We start from the raw sequence: 7,394 nt of genomic DNA on the forward strand, positions 1-7,394 counted from the left end.
TGCATTCGTTATGCGAGGCCTGCTAGCAGATCGAGCACAAAACTGCCTGTTGATGAACCCACCTCCCATTTCGATGCTCTACCCAAGTCTACCGTGTGCACTGTTGGAAAAACTGGTCGAGAGCATATGATGGATGTGTTGCTCTCCAATTGCTACAGTAGCCTTCGTTCCATTATTTGTTCCACGGATACAAGGCCAACACTAAATCGAATTTTGCCTTCTTGCGACCTAGGATGTCTCGTGGCAGGCCCTGGCCTCTAGAAAATGTAAATCTACGAGGGGAAACGTTAGAAAGATGGGGCACAAAAAGCAAAGGAAACTCATCTTCGAATTATTTGACTTCTATCCGTGGATCGCCCGTACAGCAGTTTTCAGTCTGCGCCTACTTGACTACTTGTCCCTTCTTTTGTTCCTTTCATGCGATTACTCTTTCTTTACCTTTTTTTTCTTTTTCTTTTCTCTTGCCGTTTGACGTCAAACGAGCCTTATGCATTTGCATATTTTGGTCCCTGAATGGATTTGATTGCTGATGTTTGCCCCGCTATGAAACCTGAAACCACCTTTGTTGTGATTGTGATCTGTATTTCTTTTTGTTACATTCCCAATTTGGATGTACTGTGTACATCCATTCAATTTAAGAAAATATCTTCAAATGGGCCTTTCAACTGTCATATAGAAGAGCAGGAGACAAGTGAATGAGCGAAATGATTGGCATTACTTACATATTCGCGCCAATACCATTCATTTATCGCCCGTAATCTAAGCGCAGATATGGCTACCATTCGCTGCTGTGAATCCAAAACGTGAAATATTATAGACAGCTTTCGAGGAGGAGAAGTTGTGGATGAAAAAGGAAGCCAACAGATGAGAGTGACGCGTGAGCGACGGTCCCCCGATGCATTACAGCTTACAGGCCCCGAAATCTGTTGATCTTCTCATTTCCGCCAACGTCAGCCATTGCTTCCTTCTCGTCGGCCAGGAAGGGCTTATAGGTCGTTCGCTTGAATAATCAAACACGGCATATATAGGGAAACGACAAGAACATGTATCGTTCAACTTTAAGTTTTACACATTATTAATGGAAAGTCTCGTAGCCTATACGCAATTTTTCCTTGAAATGTTCGCATGATTTCTCAATAAGTTTTCTCAAATAAAACAAACGGCCGTCGTGACACGCGCCTTTACATGCAATGTTATTTGAACCGAATCTAATACCGGTACAACATTTTGCACATGATTTCCTGAGACCGAAACTTAACTTATAAGATGAAGTTTTTTTGACGAAGGCTAAAGCGATTCAAGGCATTTTTTCTTCTCTTCAGTTGGTACAACACACAGCACTATATAGCCACACGCTTATTGGGAACAAGCTTTCTTGGTGGTTATTGGTTGTGGCATGCCATGAAACGCATTTGATGCATTTTGCTGGCTTTATTGTACTTCTATAGGGCGTATTCGACGGATTTTACAATGTAAGCTTGGAAATTTAGAGCCTACAAAAAAGAAAAGATCTTACATCTCCTGCAGTTATAGAGGATTCTATATTCGACTTAACAAATTGATATAGCCTGCTCCCCCGTCCGGACTTGTTTGGAGTATCGAGCTGTTGTTTAAGCCTTTTTTTTTCTTTTCTTTTTTTTTTTTTTCCTTTTTTTTCTTCTTGTTTTAAATACTTGAGAGCTTCGAAAACTATTTCGCAGTCGGGGGTAAAATGTCGTGTACATTACCAGCGGCGCGCTTCGATACCGCAGCGCGGCAAAACTCTGCTCAGCAGGTGTTTCGGTTGTATTCCCATCAGCTTCAAAACACACACACACACACACACACACCAGTTTTTAAGAGTTGACCTTTTAGGTAGTTTGGTGAATGCGTTGAATCTCGATTCGTTCCGTAGATAGAACACACGGCGATTTCGTGTGGTGAGAAACGGCGTGAGAATTCTCCGAGTCTTTCGTTCTTTCTCGCAGCCCTAGCAAGTCTGTATAGAATTCTCCCACTCAAGTTCTCTGGCCCGCTTTATATTTATAAACAAGGTAATAGGAGAATAGATGTATACAAGCAGATGAATTTCGGGCTGATTTATTTGATCGCTAAATTATTTGATTAGAAGCCGACGAGTCGATGCTATATAGACAAGCTCTGCCGCATATACAGAGACTATATACGAACCGTGAATACTATGAATAACATAGCAATCTTATCCATTTTCTATAGATCGGTGCTAGACGACGTCCACGTGAGTCTCGTCAGCGATTTCCGATCGAATCCAATTTCAACTGCCTATGGTGTACAGTTTGTTTTTGTTTTTGTTTTTTTTTTGTTTTTGTTTATTTTGTTTCTTTGTTTTTATACCAAAACACAACAGCGAACGTGAACCAGCCTCCTCTTGAATTTCACAAATCAAACCTCGTGCGTAGCTATTAAGCATCAGCTCTACATGTATATTTACTGCATACTCTGGAAAGAATAAGCAGAACCGGGAACAAAACACCCTGGGTCTTTTACCAGCCCACGTGAGTAGGGAATTTAGGCCGTGACAAGTTGTCTAGGGTGATCAGTCCCTCCTCAACACTTGGCCCGCTAACCATTGATTCCGCGCGTCTCCAATGACTGTATATACGTATACAAATAGTCTTTCTGTTTCTTCCTTGCCGCAGACTTTAGGACAACACGGCGGTGTCAGCGGCGCTGTATATGAACATCAAGAGTGTAGTAACGAGGAATGGAGGACTAGCAAAAGTCTCAATGGTCTATACATGTAGCCTGCACATATACTGTGTCAGTGCGTGTATAGGCCAGCAAAGGGGGCAGGAGGGGTGGGTGTACAGAGCTCTCTATAATGCTTGTGCCGGGATTTATATATATTTCGGGAGGAGAATCGAAAACAAAACGAAAGAAAACAAAAAAAAAAAAAGCCAACAATAGAGAAAGGCCACTGTTTCTGCCGCTCGTGCTTTGTCTCTGGGGTGATATCAAGCGAAATGGAAGGATTGGAAGCCCCAAGGATTTACGACGCTGAGCCGATCACAAACTTGCTATCCTGGCCAAGAGCCCCAGTAGGCCCATCATGTATTTTTATATCCCTCCTGTCTTTTTCATTTTCTTCTGCGCAGGAGCACGCACATGTGGCCTTCTCTTTTTACTTCCCCTCGATTTTTATTTTTATTTATTTATTTTTTTCTTTTCATTTCCCCCACTCCCTGTTTTTGTTCTCTCTCTCTCTCTTTTTTATCTGACTCTTTTCTTGGACCGAGTTACGATGATAGCTCACAATGGAGGTTGAACGTAGGCTACATGCAGTATACAATTAAATCCGTGTATGTATGTCGTCGATGTTTACCAAACGACTCGAGGGAGCATATCATCTTATCTAAAAGTACACTAGAGTTTTGTTCCCCTAGTTATGTCGTTGTTCGTTGTAATCTTTGATACGCAATAATCGCCCAAAATTTAGCCAAAGAGGAAGATACTTTACAGATCGCGCCTTCACTGTATATAGCGTCTCCACATTCGTCTGCAACAAAGAGAATCCTACGTAAAGAAATTGCATATTGCCACGAGAATGTTTGCATACGGGCATAGAGATGATAGCGATGATGGATCTGGTGACAATTTAATAAAAATTGAAGACTAAACTGGTTGCTGCCTGCAAACACAAAAGGCAGTCAATTGGCTCAGCCTCCACTCATTAGCTAAAACACGACCAAAGAGTGGATTTAACTGTTGCACTAAAAAACCATTTACTACTACTATTACACTAAAAAAGCTTACCCAAAGATAGACTTAGGCAAGAGAAGGTAAAGCAAGACCTGTTCGCTTCAAGCTCAGAGTTTGATTTTGTTTTTTCCAACACACTCTTCTCTCTTTAAAGAAAGGTTAAGGTTGGGATTCTGGTAAGGTAAAACATTGGTTTATCCTAAACTTAATCGTAATGGTAGTCAAAACCTTTCTCTTGAAAGATCAAAGAATGACCGTGGCTACGTCTAGATAGGTAGGATAGTACATTTAATTCATTTAAATCATAAAAGTGTCCCATAACATGACAATATATTAGATAAGATTTGCCAGAAAATATATGTTTTAAAAACATGTTCATTTAACGGGAAGAGGGGATCAATGATCATTGGAATGGTTTCTAGGTTTAGGCCTTTTGTTCCACATTAAATACGGTTGAAACAGATACTAGTAGATCTCGCTGCGGGGAGCACGGGAGTAATGTGTATTTACGTCATATATACGTAAGCGGACGTAAAGAGCATTGCAAGGCGAGGACAAATCATGCAGGCATATATGCGTTGCATGTTTAAATTTGTAAAGTGAGTCCAACCAATAACTACAGCTAAACGCTTTAAAAACTAAAATTTTAATAACATCAGTAAATGTACTGATTTCCAATTACTAGTGGGAAATGCCAAAAGGAGCAACTTTTCCAGTTTTTTCCTGCAGACCAAGAATTTGAAATGCCTTTAATTCAAACATAGTGCACGTGTGGAAACAAATGGAATTCATACCTTATTAGCGCCATTAGTTGTAACACATTTAATGAAAATACTCGCCGTCCTTGTGCATCAACTCGTGTGTGCACTATAGATATGTATCACTGTGCGTGTACACATAAGGGGGCCATAAAGAACGCAGTAGGGTGTTTTGGGTTCGCACGGGGAACGCCCTTTGCTAAAAAAAAATATACAACAAGGAAGCACGTATAGAATTTTCTCAATGCAACATTTGCCTTTATGGTCAACTTGAAGGCGGACGATTCACACTAGGATTGTAATCTAGATAAAAACTGGTTTATTAAAGTGAACCCGAAACTTTGATCAATGGTTTTAAAGCTATAGTTTTACAAGAAAATTTATTGGATATTTTATTGCGAAAGAAAAACAAAACAAAACAAGACAAAACAAAAAAAAACAAACAAAAAATACAGCCAATTGTAGGCGTTGACTAAACAAACCTTTATTTTTACAATAGTGTCAGGTGGAGCGAATCAGTAGCTTGTACCACCTCTATGAGAGAGAAAATAAAATAAAAAGCAATGTTCACGTACTGTACGTATCTTGATATACACAACGTGTGCATCAGTATTACCGTATACTAGGGACTACAAGTTTGAAAAGAGGCATTGGCTAGCCTAGGCGGGAAACAAAATGAAAAGAAACATTTGAATATAGAGACAGTTGCAGAGGTGCGTATAGCCTGTATAACACGAAGGAGAGACGGACTATTTTTAAGTGCAGCCAGATATACGTATAATATACTCTTTTCATTTTTCCACCTCGCTTTCCACCTCAGGTCCGTTGCGCCATGAATATTTTACCTTTTTTTTTACAGTCAGGTTAAGCTGTAGAACAGCGGGAGGGCGGGAAATATTACACATGGTTCCTCTTTTTTATTCTCCCATAGTTTCGCCCAATGTATATATGACTCCTTATCCAGATAGATGTGTGCAACACACACACACACACACACACACACACACACACCCCATGAGCGAAGGCAGGAGAGAAAAGAGTGAGAATGGATATTCAGGTATGATTGTATATTTGTCTGTTTGTTGTCGTCGTCTTTTGTCGGTTTTTGTGGGCGCAAACATAGACTCCGTGTGAAAAAGCGCAATTGTTGTCACTAGCTGTATCAAACGGCCCTAGTCGCTCCACCCGCCTCGTACATCACACAAATGCATATAGACTATACACAAATGCTTCCCTAACTTGTCTGGATCCCCCAGCTCTGTATTCCAAACGTTACTTTTTCTTTTTTCTTTAATTTCTTAATAGCTAATCGACTAAATATGAGCGTTTGCTTACATTGTGGCTAATCGTCGTCAAAACAAAGATGGGATTGTTGGCTGCAAAATCGATTTTGATTCACATGTATAGAAAGAATTCAGCATCGAATGGCTTAGAAAACAGTTTGAACAAGCGAATCTCATGAAAAATGCGGGGGGGGGGGATTTTAAATGCGTAAACAATAACATTGCGAACCGATTTACTTCGAGATACTTGTAGTTAAATGGAGGGGTGTTTGTAGTCTATCTTGTTTACACAGGTATTATTGCCAAAGAGGGAGGGCATCCCAATTTCAAATGGATTCAACCTCTTTTGCCACCCTTTAATTACAGGGTAGGAGAGGTATGTGGCCAGCCTCCATTACTCTACTCTGGTTGTACCGATCAGTCATCATTCGACGATGAGCAGGCCCAAGAGCTTGATTAGTTTTTTTTTTTTTTTTTGTTGTTGCTGTTATTCTATGCTCTCTTTCGTACCTTTCCATTTCAAACTGACAACAACAACAACAAAAAAACAAAAAAATGAAACAAAATGAGAAAAGGAAGAAGAAAAAAGATAAGAGCCTTTCAGAAACTGAAGCATCCATTCCGTTGGATTGGTACCCCTGTACGACAAACCAGCCAACCAGAGAGCGAAGGCGGCAAGAGAGGAAACATAACAAAAGTATAAAATGTAGAAGAGATTCGTTTTCCTCTGGCTGCTTTTCTTTCCATAGACCTCCGTCGTTCCCTTATGGTGCAAGTGCGCCCAGCGATAAGGAAAGATGGATTGGACGTCCTCTTTCCCTCCCTCTTTTTCGTAGCTCCACACTTTTATGCCAGAAGTACACACACACACACACACACACACACACACACACACACACAAGCTACTGCTGCTATGCTCGTCTGAAGATAGGTATGTAAATTCGGGACTGGAAGGAAATTTATATGCATAAAGAATTTCCGAGACGAACAGACAGACCCAAGCGGTTCGACACTGGAGTACAAAAGGCAAAAAAAAGAAAGAAAGAAAAAAAGAAAGAATATAGAAGAAAAAAATACAAGGAGGAGAACACCGCGTATTGGTCCAAACCTCCCTGGTCAGCCTCTACTGATGATGCAAAGAGGTTTTCTCGTATAGTCTTGCGGTAGCTATAGCAAGTTCTCCTGTCAGACGGGGTATATGCTTAAACAAGACGAAAATACCCATGTTTCAACACTAGCGAACAGCAGTCGAGCACAAAAACAGGACAAGAACGCACCACCTAGCAATTAGGATAATAACAGAGCTGGTAAATGCAAATGAGTTTTACGCCCGAGAATAAATGCAGTGCCGTATACTAGATCAACTGTCGCTATCAAAATCTACGGCCTTTTTTTAATGTTTCGAAAGTACATAGATAATTGATGATTTATATGACAAAGCGATACCGTCCACAACGTACCCTTTGAGCCCGTTTGATATATTTCTATTTTGCCAACTGATGGTCAGCAATGAAGAGAATCGGTGTTGGTGCAGAACAAAATGACCCACTGAAATTTTTTATTTTTTTAAACAAAATTTTTATGGATAAAACTACTTATTTTGGGTTTTTTTTGTAACACTGCCACGTCGTAAGAA

The 7,394-nt window shown here is 40.3% G+C and overlaps 1 long non-coding RNA gene across 2 annotated transcripts; it reads right to left on the reverse strand.

Moving 5' to 3' along the window:
* Positions 1 to 4,072: 4,072 nt before the first annotated feature.
* On the reverse strand, positions 4,073 to 6,760 carry LOC116930179. 2 transcript variants are annotated; one of them, XR_004398286.2, is made up of 4 exons: positions 5,092 to 6,760; positions 4,958 to 5,009; positions 4,512 to 4,674; positions 4,073 to 4,440 (listed from the first exon to the last, which is right to left on the reverse strand). It is a non-coding gene; the product is annotated as an uncharacterized LOC116930179 (long non-coding RNA). The 2 variants fall into 2 exon arrangements; XR_004398285.2 differs by having other exon boundaries at positions 4,512 to 4,778.
* Positions 6,761 to 7,394: the final 634 nt, after the last annotated feature.

The sequence above is a fragment of the Daphnia magna genome, linkage group LG9 (assembly GCF_020631705.1).
Source record: "Daphnia magna isolate NIES linkage group LG9, ASM2063170v1.1, whole genome shotgun sequence".
Classification (NCBI taxonomy): domain Eukaryota; kingdom Metazoa; phylum Arthropoda; class Branchiopoda; order Diplostraca; family Daphniidae; genus Daphnia; species Daphnia magna.